General features: G+C 41.4%; 1 protein-coding gene and 1 long non-coding RNA gene across 7 annotated transcripts in view; one reads left to right on the top strand and one right to left on the bottom strand.

Moving 5' to 3' along the window:
- ATXN1 (ataxin 1) overlaps positions 1-14,835 on the top strand; it is a 439,823-nt gene that overhangs the window by 112,961 nt on the left and 312,027 nt on the right. The gene's annotated exons all lie outside the window — the stretch shown is intronic.
- The window catches only part of LOC137518726 (uncharacterized), a 102,878-nt gene continuing 97,802 nt past the window's right edge, over positions 9,760-14,835 (bottom strand). Inside the window, exon 3 of the long non-coding RNA XR_011020876.1 lies at positions 9,760-9,995. This is a non-coding gene — a long non-coding RNA (uncharacterized lncRNA). The remainder of the gene's footprint in view (positions 9,996-14,835) is intronic.

The raw sequence follows: 14,835 nt of genomic DNA, 5'->3' as shown, positions 1-14,835 counted from the left end.
TACTTGATTGAAATCAAAATATTAGAATGACCCAAGGCCATTTGTATTGGCTGCCTCCTTATTCACCTCATTTCCGGTTTATTTTAAGAATTCAGAAAAGTAATGTGGCTAAAAAGGTAACTAATTGGAAGAAACACTCTTTTTAATAATGAACTATGAGTGCGAAGCTTTCCAGAGGTTTTTACGGTTGTTTAGAACCTAGGTTCTCAACGTGTGGTACGTGTACCCCAGGGGGTACTTCTGATGGTTCCAGGGGGTACTCAGGCTTGATATACCTAACCAAGAATAAAAATTTATAGTTTTAGAAAATGATAAAATCTTATTTAAACAAAACCAAATAAGTGTTTTAGCTAATTAAAAGCAATAGTAGATGCTTGGACATTGTTTAGAACTAATTATCATGTACTACGATTAAATATATATTTGTCAAGGGGTACTTGTGATAATTTTTACTATGCTAGGGGGTACTTGGTGAGAACAGGTTTTTAAAAGGGGTACATACCAATAAAATGTTGAGAAACACTGGTTTAGAACAAGCTGTTATTTCATCGACTGTACATAGATCTTTCTGGAACTGTGCTCAGTCATTCCTTTATGCGAGTGACACATACAATATAATGTTGTTAACGATGATATAGTAAACCTCTGGCAATAGTAAACGCCATCCCCAAGTCCCAACCATACGCCTGTATGAATATACATTGTATGACCTATCATGATGTAGTAAACATCTGATAAACGAATTGGCCAGGTCTCTTGGTGTTTACGATGAAGGAATTCTACTGTATAGGAAAAATTACCACAAGTGCCACAAATAATCACTGGTTGCATCCATTCAGAATATGTCTTCCCCAAAATGCACTTTGAAGTTTTTTCAAATGCACAGTTTAGCCCTTCTGTCAACATTATTTTCTACTATTAGCTGGCATTATAATACGCATGATCTTCTACAAGGCAAATCTGCACAAAAGTCAGTCACTGGTGTCAGTCTCAGACCTGGGGAAGCACTGTTCTAGCATGTCCTATCTCCACCAGATTTCCTCGTTGGTGCCCTACCTTTCTGTGAATTAAACAAAAATGTGTGCCCGAGGTGATGTGTGACATGATGAAATAAATGTGTATGTACAGTTCAAAACATTTTAATATCAAAGCTGTTTTACTTGTTTTATTTTGCTGCCTGAAAGAGTTAATTTCTAGGCATGGAAGTGACAGCTTCTGGTACCTTGTCAGGAATATAGTAAACATCACTGATAAGCAAATTACAGCCATACAAGTTTTTTCCTGGCAGAATACAACTTCTAAGGTCAGGGAGAGATAATATACATGAACTATTGACCTCTTTCTAACTCTGGGGTACTTAATAGGCCACCACTGATTAGAGACAGTAAAATATTCCACCTACTTTATAAATATTTAAATATAAATGAAAACCACGGGATACTTTAATATGTGTTTATCTCATCAGTTTATTCTCAATTTGGGGTTCACTTTGAGAGACTTCATTTCTTGGGCCATAACTGACACAGTTTTGTAAATGCCAGCGGTGCTCTTAAATGTAGCGTATAGAAATACAGCAGTTCTAAAGATTTGTATGGGAAAAAAAATGTTCAGACTCTAATTTATCCTCTGATTTACTTGATAAGTTTACCCAGCATTAATTTACTTAATTCTGTAGTTTTTTCATGTTCAAGAAAGGGAAGGAAAGTCCTTTGATCTGGGCAAGGAAATATCCCACAGATCAGCAGTTGCTGCAGAAGTTAATCAGGTCTTTTTATGATGTCAGTTGGATCAATAACACAATACATCTTCTGTTTATGCCCCAAGTCAGGCAAGTTATTGACTTTCAAGTAATGCACCGCACATTCATATACAACACTCTAACTATGTAAGGATATCTCCCTGACCTTAAAGGTGTTGTGTGTGTGTGTGTATGTGTATGTATATGTATGTATGTATATATAATATATATATATATATATATATATATATATATATATATATATATATATATATAATATTATATTTCCAGATTCTGATCCACCATACAAGGTGCCACATATCCAAGCATACTGCAATGTCCATAGTGCAGGAATGTTACTTCCAAAGGATTTGCAATGTTTTACCATCAGCCTTGGATTTGCCTAGCCTTCTACACTGCACAAGCGGTCACATGACACCCTTGGTCTGCTTCTTACCTTGGAAGCTTGCTGTGTCATGTTCCTGCTCAGTTGACAATAAAGAATATCAGCAGCATGAGCAGGCAAGTGACAACAATCTGCAAAACTGAAATAGGAATTAGGAGTGTCTTGTGACTGGCATAAAATCAAAAGAATTCCTTGACAAAACTGCAACTGCTTTCGGAGTTAAAACCTAGCACAGTACATACTCATCACTTGCACATTATAAAGTAAGATGGTGTGAACAACACCATGTACTTTGTAGTGCGTCATTCAATGCGTTAGAACGTATGGACGTTTGTTTAGTGTGAGTGTGAACAAGTTGTTAAACAAATATATTGGGCAGCTGTAAATGTGATACATTTGGGTTGTACTGTGTTGCTAAGGATATCTCTATCAATAATGCATATTCATAAAGAGTCGTCATTTTATTAGTCTTCATTAGACTGAAGCTACAGTCTGTGTCCGTTCTACAGTACTTCAGCTGTTACAAGCTTTAACTCTCCTGGATAAATGTAGCTTCCAGCAGAGGGCCGCAGCTTACAACAGCAAGCCCTCATCTCTGAGTCTCAAGGTTATGTTTTTTTTTTTTTGTTTGTTTTACAGCTAGAAAGATTGAAACTAGCTAATAACAGAAAATTCAGCAGGTGATTGGCAAATGCTAAAAGCAAGTTCACGTTTGGTGCAATTTGTAGAGTTGGGGTAAACAGAGACATTATCAAACATCTTTGCAATTGTGTAGTAATTTTGGTGTTCATGTCTGCTACAGCATGTCTAGTTTCAGTAGTGGAAACGATGCAAGTCATTTATTGTAGTAATAAAAAGCTGATTTGATACTCAGATGTACTCTAAGGGCTCGTTTCCACTGAGCGGGTGGGCGGGATCGCAGGCGAATTCCATGAGCCGTGCCATGCACGGCTATGGGAATCGCAGCCTCCGCCGCAAATTCTGTAGGGGGTTCCAGCCAAATCGCTACTGCAAGCGATTCGGCTGGAGGCGCCGTTATCCCCTATGGCAGAGTTTCCCCGCGGGGAAACTCTGCGGATTCACGGCCGTTTCCGCAAGAGTGGAAACGGGCCCTTAAGCATATGGGAGATTTTAAGGGTCCACAGCCCCTCTTTTCAACAGAAATACTTCTTTTAAAATTCGAAGAAACCTTTGAAGCCTCCACTACAGCGATACAATCGGCAATATGTAATGTGTAGTTGGACAAAAACATTAGGTGCTCATTAACGATACAATCTCACAACCGATCGATCATTTCCGATGGGATTGATCTGAAAAACTGATCAATTCCATTGATATAGTTGAATTGGTTAGTGTGAATTTGGCAGTTAATGGGCTTAACTGATCATTTCTGATTGATTACCATAGCAAAATGAAACGATTGATCGGCCCCTGGATTGTATTGTTAATGGGCACCTTAAGGCTGGCCATACACTGGTCAATGTGGCCAAAAGATAGAGCCCTCTCAGATCATAATGTGATCAGAGAGGGATCTATCTCATCAAATCCCTCCACGTACCGTACATAGATTTTTAATTGATTTCTTGAAATTGGTCGACCAATTCAGTCTATTTCGGACAAAAATCAGTTGATAGTGCCAGCATATTGGGGTATTGATTTCTTAAAAATTCGATCAATTGATTGGCATGCAAAGTAAATGTTGCTGCACATCACACTAGCATTAACTCACTAAGGTTTGGAAATTGTGAAGTGATCTGGACTGGATTGTGTCTGCTTTGAGGTGGCAGAAAGTGTTCATTACAGTCATGTCAAAGCATATTGGAGATAACTGTTTTTTTTTTTTTTTTTTTTTTTTTTTTTAACTGAAAGTTTTTAGTTATACAATTGTTTGACTTCAAGCAAGTGAACAAAGCATAAATGAGAATGTTTCTGTAATAAATCCAGACAGTCCTAGATTTACTAAGCATATATTGTTGATACTGATGGTGCTTTTATAAAACTGCAAAGGAAAAATACATAATATTAACTCTTTTCCACACTCATCGCTATATTATATGAGGGTTGAAAATATTTGCCTATTATTAAAGGACAACCTGTAATGAGAGGGGTATGTGGAGGCATGCGCTATTAAACCGCGCATGCGCCGCACTGTGACGCAGGCCGCCGTGATGACGCGAGGCGGCCGGCGTGTGACGTCCGCAAATGACATATGCGGAAGAAGGAGCCCGACACTCGGTGTCGCGGGGAGCCGCCGGCCAGCCATATATGGACAGGCATTGGGAGAAGAGCCAGGAGGCCGCCATGGGACGTCCCGACCTACACTGGGCTGCAGAAAGCCCCAGGTGAGTACTATTTTATTATTTAATTTGAGCTCGGAGTCCCTTTAAACAATACCAATTGCCTGGCTATCCTGCTGTTTTTCTGCCTCTGTTTTTTTATCCATAGACCCTGAACAAGTATGCAGTAGAACAAGTTCGTTTCTGACATTGTTAGATCCGACAAGATTAGCTGCATGCTTGTTTCTGGTGGGATTCAGACATTACTGCAGCCAAACAGGTCAGCAGGGCTGCCAGGCAACTTGTATTCTTGAACAGGAAATAAAGGTCAGTCTCCATATTCTTCTCACAGTTGTCCTTTAAGGGGCCCATTTTTAAAAAAATCACATATGTTCTCCAGTGTTCTCTGCTGTTCCCCAGCTGTATTACGTTGGCCCCACTGTATCACTTCAGACATTTTAATCATGTCCAGAAGAATTTACACAACCTAGGTGGCTTCCGCTCTGAGAAATAATGTTACATAATGTATTGCTTATCAGTGAAATGCTGCTGTCAGAAGTTATCTGCTTCTGAACATCACTATTGTCCTCAGTACAGCTACTAACATGCAGTTGGGTAGATTACCCTCATGGGTAAAATATAATTTTGAATTCACTGTATATTATATATTTATCAAATGTTTTATCGATAAAATGTTCAATAAATCTATAACACCTTAATTCAAAATTAGATTTTACCCATAAGGTAAATTATCAAACCTTCGATAAAGTGTTTGATAAAGCTTAGTTAACCTCTTGAGGACTGCTGTGTTAAACCCCTCTAAAGACCAGGCACATTTTCATCAAATTGGCCACTGCAGCTTTAAGGCCAAGCTGCAGGACCGCAAAACACAGCACACAAGTGATTCCTCCCCCCTTTTCTCCCCACCAACAGAGCTCTCTGTTGGTGGGGTCTGATCGCCCACCCCAGTGTTTGTTTGTTTATTTGTGCTTGGTTTTTATTTGTTTTTTTTAAACAAAAACAGTGTTTTTTTCCCCTCTCTTGTATAGCCACCACCCTCCCTCCCCCCGCCGGCCAATCCCTGTGATTAGCTGTCATAGGCTTCAGCCTATGACAGCCGATCACCTCCGTGGCTCAGGAGGGGACAGCCGTGTCACACGGCTGTCCCCAGTACAGCGCTGCTGCTAATCGCAGCGCTGTACGGGTAATTAGACGGCGATTACGCCGTCTAACAGTCTCCCGAGCGGCAATAGCCGCTCGGAGACTGAAGAGGGGGCGGAGCTCCGCCCTCCGAGAATGAGATGCGCGCGCAGCGTGCGCGCGATCTCATTCAAAACAGAGCCCCAGGACTTTACGCCAATTGGCGTTAGGCGGTCCTGGGGCTGCCGCCGCGGCCACGCCCACCGGCGTGACGCGGTCGGCAAAAGGTTAATTGAGGCAAAAATGTTATTTTAGGGGCACAATTTTTTGGGCACTTTGTGAAATTCATCTTCGTCTGACTAAAATGAAGGCCAAACACTGACTCAACACTGATTCAAATTAAGGCCACTATGCATAAAAGTTGGATGGCAAAGGTTTTTTGGTTTTGAGTGACTTTAGGGAGCACTGTTTGCATTGCCTTTGAACATGGACCAAACTATCTCTCATTGATGCTATAGGCCACAATAAATTTACTTTTATGAGCAAGGTACATTATCTTTCCCACTTTACAATTAAGACAAAACACACAAAAGAAGGTTGTTTATTTTAAGATATTAATATATAATTACTGCACAGACCAGTGTAATATTAATACCATTGTTTTTAGTCATAAATTACACACATATAGGCCCATATGCTATTACCGTTTTCATCTGAGTTATCTCCTAGCAGAAAATGTTCATCTTTTCTTTAAAGGGAACCAAGTACCAGCACCACTTTTGTTTCCTGGTTTCTAATAGCTATAGGAGCTGCCATGTTTACCATCCCCTTCTAGCTACCCAATATTTATCCAGGAGAAGGTGTGAAGAGCATCTTTTACTTTTGTAAACTCTTTGAAGCACAGTGTTTTATCTACCCCACCCCCAACACCACTACTTCCTAGGCAGACCTAGGAAGTAGACTAATAAAACCCTCTGCTAAACATTTAAATATTAAAAGAAAAAGTATTTTTTAAAATAATGAGCCACATTGTTGGCATGCATATTGAATGTGCTATTGAGATGCCCTGGATGCTAAAAATGGTGCTTGATTCGCTTTAAAACAGCTTTTCAGGATTTTACAAAGAAAGTACCCAATAGTTGGTGAAAACGTACTATCAGAATTATTTTGAATATTTTCCTGCTTGCCGGTTGATTTAAAGATGTTTTATGACAAGGTATAATAATATGACCTAGGAGAAAACTCAGAAGGAAAAGTTAATTGCATATGGAACACAAATGGACCCTTGGCTCTGAAGTTTAATGGTCTAGATGCCAGAGTTATTTATTTGTGGACACAACCTTTTACCACCATTGCTTAGCCATTGAGGAAATTAACAGTGTTTCTGTATTTACTTGTGTCAGACATGCAAAATTGATGTTTGAAAAAAAATGTTTATAAAGGTTAACATTGACCTCAAATGATTTTTCTTCCTCCTGAAATGTTTGCTTACCATTTAACTGAGAATTGATAGACTGAAGTGATACTTTAATGCTCATAAAATTAACTAGACGATAAAAGGCCAACTAAGCCCAAAACTGATCAGAGCACGTTGCCAAAGCATTATTATCGATCAGTGTAAACAAAATGAATTGCATATGGAATTGTAGTTTTATACCTAAAACCCCTTTCTGCGCTTGCCTCCAAACATAGTTCCATGGTTATCTAGGATGAAAAAAAGACATTCATCCATTAAGTTCAACCTTTTGAACTTCGCTGCACCTCAATCCAGAGGAAAGAAAAGCCACGATGGCAGGAATACTCTGATGGGACCTACCCACGCCTAGTAATCATAGCTGTGGATGCCTTCACATCACCAAAAGGGTCACACATTATAATTAGAAATGTCCACCACTGAGCCAACCTTAGAAACACTGACATAAAAGCCAGAATTATATTTTTTACACCTCTAGGCCAACTTTAATTTTGGCTACCCTTCAAAGTGAAACTGTCACCTCCGATTCTATGCCCAGCTCTCTTTGATGTTTTACTTCCTTGTAAAGCAGCCTCATGTTACAATGTAAAACACGGTGGCGTAGTGGTTAGCTCTCTCGCCTTGCAGCGCTGGGTCCCTGGTTCAGAACCCAGCCAGGGCACTATCTGCAAAGAGTTTGTATGTTCTCTCCGTGTCTGTGTGGGTTGCCTCCGGGCACTCCGGTTTCCTCCCACATTCCAAAAACATACGGATAAGTTAATTGGCTCCCCCTAAAAAATTGGCCCTAGACTACAGTACTTACACTACATAATATAGACATATGGCAATGATAGGGATTCGATTGTGAGCTCTTTTGAGGGACAGTTAGTGACAAGATATATATATATATATATATACACTGTACAGCGCTGCGTAATATGTCGGTGCTATATAAATACTAAATAATAATAATAATAAAGCTCACTAACTCCCCTTTTCATGTATTGCTTGCAGCCACCTCTTCTATATGCAGCAACCACCCCTTCCATGTCAAAGAAAAAGGCCTGGCCCTATGTAGTTTTTTCCAGTGCAAGAAATTCCAATATTTTATAGCAAGGAATGCTTGAAGGAAAATTAATCTTTTTGCCCGTAGTATCTAATTAGTTTTTAAACATTACTTTTCTGCACAGCATAACATGTGAAAGGAAGGATCCATCCACCTTGTTAAAGGGGAACTTCAGCCTAAACAAACATACTGTCATCAAGTTACATTAGTTATGTTAATTAGAATAGAAAGGTAATATAATCTCTTACCCATCCTGTTTTAAAAGAACAGGCAAATGTTTGTGATTCATGGGAGCTGCCATCTTTCTCATGGGGGCAGCCATCTTTTTGGTTGAAAAGAAGTGACAAGGAGCAGGTGACACAGTTCCAACTGTCCTGTGTCCTGATTACCCCTCCCAGCTGCACACGCTAGGCTTCAAATGTCAAATTCAAAATGTAAAAGAAAAAAAATTGCACCAAAACAGCAGAAAGATAACAATATCAGAAATCCCATCATGCTTTGCACAGCATCAGGGGAAAAAAGCCCAGGCAGTTTTCTTCTGTGCAGCTAAAAATGAGGCTTGTACAAGAGAAACAAAATTCTGATGCTGTGAAACTGTTAGGCAGGGGTCACACTTGTCTTTCAGTTTCTACACTTTTCAGAAAACTGAAAGACAAATGTGACCTCTACCGTACAACAGCTAATGTACTTTATAGAGAAAACTGACAAATTGCGCAAGATGTCAGTTTTTTTTCTGCATGCGAAATCTGCATTAAAGTGTGACCTAGCTCATTGATTAACATGAGTTCTCAGTTGAAGTCAGTTTTTCTGTGCAGAAAACGCGTACGAAAATCGGTAAGTGTGACCCCTGCCTCAAAGAAACACCAAGCCTTTTCAGTGCTGCTGAGTCGATTTTTAGTCCGGAGGTTCACTTTAAAGGCAACCTGAAGTGAGAGGAATGTGCAGGCTTGCTATCTTTATTTTCTAATGAGCAATGCCGGTTGCCTAGCTTCCAAGCTAATGCTATAATACTTTACAGAGAACCCAAGGTGAGCTCATAAAATAAAAAAAAATTATGCTACCTGATCAGGGGGCTGAGCGGATCAGTTAGCCGCTCTCTGCCACTCCTGTGGGCCACACTGACCCACTTTCACTTTTATGACCTCTGGGTCATGGCGCTGGAAGGAGAGTGATCTCTCTCTATCCCAGCGTGCAGGGAGGCGGGGTAGCAGTAGGAGGCACGGCCACGGAGAGAGAGCTGCCCAACAATTAATCTCGCTTTGTAAATCATTTTTCCCAGGTGACAATGGAGAGCTTCACTATGGTGTTGCTTTTCATGAAATGTTCCATTTTCAGGGGCTCTGAATGAAGACTTAATACTTTTGCATTCAGGTTTGGGTCACGCTTAGGGGCAATAGTAAAGACTTTCAATTGGTGCACTTTTGTGCCCAGTTGCTCTGTGCAACCATACCCAGGTACATGCTTCACCTCGGATTATTACATATTGTTGGTGCTTAATATGTACAGGATTTAAACTTTTTAGCTATGTGTTTTAAAGTGGAGTATTATTTTTTTTTTTCACTGTACAGCATTTTGTGAATTTGCTACATACTGAATAAATTCATTTTATTTGAGGCACAATGTGGTTAGGGATCTTCTAAGAGATCAACCAAGTGTAAAAACTGTATTGCTCACCTGTCTCTTGTGTATGCTTCTAATTTAGTCCTGGATTCCTGGAATATGCTGTTTCCATAGAAGTGAGGTGAAGAGACTTAAGTAAATCTGTGGTCAATAAGTCCTATGAGAGGTCACTTGAGCATAATATAAATGCTCCTTAGCTTCTAGAAGAAAATCAATAGCTCTCATATGGATCCAGGTATGAAAAGTGAGCCAGAAGGAACATCGGAGCAATGATTTTATTGCACACCTGCTACAAACTAAAACAGAAAAGAAAACAGATTATTAGCTACAGCATTGACCTGATGTATGTTATTTTCTATCTTAAAGAACTGCTCATAAAAAAAAGGATATATACTAGTAAATATAATCAAATACAAATAAACATGATCATAACAATGCCAAATTTAAGGTATGCACACACCTTGATCGAGTGCAAGGTACCATGGGGTGATTGGTTTCTTTAGGGCACTGAAACCAATTCTGCTCTTTATTTTAAACAGTGTTGTGTTTATGAGTTCTGTTTGCAATTATTTACAGCAGTATTGTGCAGTACTTTAAATAAACAAAAATACGTCATCAAAAACTTGGGATACACCACGCTCCACATTGAGATGAATGGCGCTGTTTCTCTCAATGCATTTGTGCTGCAGTAAATAGTTTTCTGAGATGCTGTGTGTAGCTTCTACTGTCAGCTGTGGTTCCATGTCTCCCTAGGGGCTCAAAATGCAACGTAATGACGAAACGTCAGAAATCAATGCCGAACACTTTTATGCTCAATAGCAGAAAAGCATTTGGCATTGGCAAAATGAGCCACGGGCAGTCGGCCCTACCAACATTACAATCCTTACTAGCAGACCTAGAGTTTGTCAGGCCCCACATGCACAGTTTTGTTCTGTTTCAGAAATGTTAGCACTGGAACGCTCCTGCTTCTCAAGCTACAAAGCACACTCTGTAAGGGCATGAGCACAATACGGATCAGATTTCAGAGATGCGGCTCAGCATATGATGTGTATAGTTAGCACTGTCTGATGGGCACACTGATGCGCTAAGCAGTAGTGTGATGTCACAGCGCGCTGTTGAACGCATTTTGAGGATAACACATTGCTGTCCCATTTAGTGTAGTTAAAGAGAATCTGTATTGTTAAAATCGCACAAAAATAAACATACCAGTGCGTTAGGGGACATCTCCTATTCCCCTCTGTCACAATTTCACCACTCCCCGCTGCATTAAAAGTGGTTAAAAACAGTTTTAAAAAGTTTGTTTATAAACAAACAAAATGGTCACCAAAACAGGAAGAAGGTTAAAGTTTAGTATGTCCACACATAGAAAATACATCCATACACAAGCAGGCTGTATACACCCTTCCTTTTGAATCTCAAGAGATCATTTATGTGTTTCTTTCCCCCTTCAGCTCTCATCCACTGAAGTGTCAGGCTGTTTCTTCTTGCAGAGTGCAGACAGCTCTGCCTGTATGTAATTCATCAGTATGTGAAAGCCCAGCCAGCTCAAAGGACGATTTATCCAGCTTGTAAAAGATAATAGAGCAGAGAGAAGCTGCTCTAATCTAAATAACACACAGGCAGTGTGCAGAGAGGGGCCTGGAGGGGGAGATGCATCACAGAACCACAACACTGAAGAACTTGGCAGCCTTCCAGACACAGGGTGACAAGTCCGACAGGGGAGAGATAAGCTGATTTATTACAGAGATGGTAATAGAAGAAAGTGCTGCAGTAAGCCAGTGCAGATTAGAATAGGTATAGGAACTTGTAGGATGGTAGAAAATAGGATTAAATTTTTGTTACGGAGTCTCTTTAAATGGGACCGCACTGCAGTAGAGAGCAACATAGGTGTCTTCTTGTGTCTGTGTATAATGTATGGGCACCTACATTGCTGAGCGAAATGCTGTGTTTAGGCCCTAAGCATTCCTTGGTGTTTTTAATAGAATTCCTCCATGACTGCTTAATTGCAACCAGCAACAGGTGCTTTCCTGGGGTGAGTTAGAGGCTCTGCAATGTAAATGACACAAACCTGTGTAATGTATAAACTGGCTGTTTGTGAGTAGCACTACTAATTTTAATTGTTTTTATTAAACGGGTTTACACTATGAGAACTCCATTCAGCTTTGCAGTGGGTGCTTTTTGTGCAATCAATGTTTGATGCTGGGAAGTAACTCTGAAGACTGACATCTGCTGTCTGTGGGTCTAGGCAGCTGCTTATAAGATGAGCACAGTTCCTGAAGGTGTGGGGTTCACAGCAGTCAGAGGTGTTAGCTGACATTTTTGTTTCAAACAGTCCACACTATGAATTGCATTGTCTTTTGTTTATTAGTCCAAAGGTTCACAAGCATTTGGACTAAGTGCCAGAGGTTAATACTCACATGCTGGTGTTGCTGTCTGTGGGTCAGGGCAGCGACAGTAGAAGGTAAAAGTGGTCCCTAGTGGGGGTGGATCACGAGTATCGTGGTGATATCAGGATATATGCAGGATATTTGGACTTTCCTTTAGTGGACTGTAAGGCAGCACAAGGTTCTTGATTTATATAGTACAACCAATTAGTTGGCACCTTTTACAGGAACATCTTCACAATGTATCAGCTTAGCCCATCCAAGTCCAGACTGGAGACTCCACAAATGGTTGTAGGGACCAACAATGATAAGATTCTATGGGATTTCCAGATTGTCAGACTGGTATTGACCAAACAACTGGACTCTGTTATTTCACAAGCACTAAGGACAGCAATAGTAATGGATGTTGCAGAGTAAAAGGACAGCGATATCAGAAAAGCATTAAAAACAGCCCCATGTGTTCCTTAATTTACAATATTTTACATATTAAGAAATGCTATAGCAGTTTAATTTTTTTAAATGCTCGCCCCAGTCTCTCCCATGTAAAGCACACTGTTTTTTTTTCAATAACATCGACATAACCTATAAAGCCAATGCAGTGCACATAAACAAACCCATTCTGTCTAAATGTGAGGCAAGCATTATTTCTGGGGAAGTCAAGATTTACTTCGAAGTTACCGTATTTTCCGCCGTATAAGACGCACTTTTTCTCCCCAAAAAATGGGGAGAAAAAGTCCCTGCGTCTTATACGGCAAAGGCAGAGAATCCCCGACTTCCGAACACTCGCCGATACGAACCGCCGCCATGTCGGGGATTCCCTGCCTGTGTGCATCCTCCTTCTGCCTCTTTTGTAACCCCCGACTATGTCAGCTGCCGTGTCTTAAGTCCCCGCTATGGTCCTGACTCCCGCATGTGTCCGCGCCCCCCCCCCCCCCCCCGCGTGTTTCCGCTACCTCCCCTGTGTTGTATGTCCCCCCGGGTGTTTCCGCCCCCTCCCCTTGTGTGGTCTGGCCCCCCCGGGTGTTTAGCGGCAGCTTCTTACCTCTTCCACCATGCCCGCGTGGACTGCAGACCTCCGGCTTCTGTGTGCGGCTTCCTCTAGTGACGGCTTCTAATGACGCGTCACAAAGACGCGTCATTAGAAGCCGTCACTAGAGGAAGCCGCACACAGAAGCCGGAGGTCTGCAGTCCACGCGGGCATGGTGGAAGAGGTAAGAAGCTGCCGCTAAACACCCGGGGGTGGCCAGACCACACAAGGGGAGGGGGCGGAAACACCCGGGGGGACATACAACACAGGGGAGGTAGCGGAAACACGCGGGGGGGCGCGGACACATGCGGGAGTCAGGACCATAGCGGGGACTTAAGACACGGCAGCTGACATGGTCGGGGGTTACAAAAGGACCATGGGGGAGACAGAAGGGACAGGAGGAGACATAATGGGGGTGACAGGAGGACCATTGGGGAAACGGAAGGGACAGGAGGAGACATGATGGGGGTGACAGGAGGACCATGGGGGAGACGGAAGGGACAGGAGGAAACATGATGGGGGTGACAGGAGGACCATGGGGGAGATGGAAGAGACAGGAGGAGACATGGTGGGGTGATGGGAATATGCATGGGGTGACAGGAGGACCATGGGAGGCACATAAGAGACAGGAGGAGACATGGTGGGGGAGACAGGAATACACATGGGGCAGACATGCGGACACATGGGGGAGACATGGGGACACAGGACACATGGGGCAGACATGGAGGATACATGGGGGACACAAGAGGCTACCATTTGAGGGATAACATGTACAAGACGCTCCGGGAATATGGACGCACCAGGTTTAGTATTATTATTTTTTTTCCCTGGATTTTGCCCTCTAAACCTGGGTGCGTCTTATATTCCGGAGCGTCTTATACGGCGCGAAATACGGTAGGTAAATATATAGTTATGCTTTGTTGTGGTCGTGTGGTTGTTTTTACTTTGGAAATGGGTAATCATTATTATCCTGGGGTGGGGCTGATATTTGGCAACTCAAAATATTTGGGACTTTCAGATTCAACCACAGGTCCCCATCTCACTTTACTTTTATTCTTCTCCACCTACTTTTTTTTTTTTTAGGGACAAGGAGGGGAGGAAAAGGGGGCCCTGAATATTGGGACAGCTGTATTTTGCAAGGGGGGCATTGTCAACCCCTCGCAAGATGCTCTGCAGTATTGAAAGCATATGGCATGGTATAGGACAAGAAAGTAAGTTGGACTGCATGCTTGCTGCCTCCTTTAGCTGGCCACCCAGTCTGTATGTCTGATTAAAAGACAAAGTGGCTTGTTAAGGTAGAACAAACCTTTTTTTTTTTTTTTTTTTTTCTTTTTCATAAATGTGTTCTGTGATTTTCATTTTCAAAGACTACCTGACACTGGGAATCCCATTGTGTTGTCATTGAGGGATCCCCTGGAATTGCTTGAATAATGAATACTCATAGCCAATAGCTTGTTATCTTGGGAAATATAATTCACCCTTAATGGTTTATAAAGATGAGGCCTTCTCATGGCAAAAAAAGGCCTTTATGATTGCTTATCCTTAGTTAATTCCCTTTCTAAGATATAAAGGGCATAGGAAGAAATGCAAGTGATGCTTATGAGGGATGAGGAACAATTATACACTCAACTGTCTCTTATATCAAAAATTACATGCAAAATAGCTGAACTGTAAGTACACTTTTTACCCTGTTTTGTGTCTTTGAAATGAAAGATCCAAATGTCT

Source organism: Hyperolius riggenbachi, chromosome 5, assembly GCF_040937935.1.
Source record: "Hyperolius riggenbachi isolate aHypRig1 chromosome 5, aHypRig1.pri, whole genome shotgun sequence".
In the NCBI taxonomy this organism is placed as follows: Eukaryota; Metazoa; Chordata; class Amphibia; order Anura; family Hyperoliidae; genus Hyperolius; species Hyperolius riggenbachi.
The sequence above is the reverse complement of the archived record's forward strand: the minus strand, read 5'-3'. Positions and strand labels throughout refer to the sequence as shown.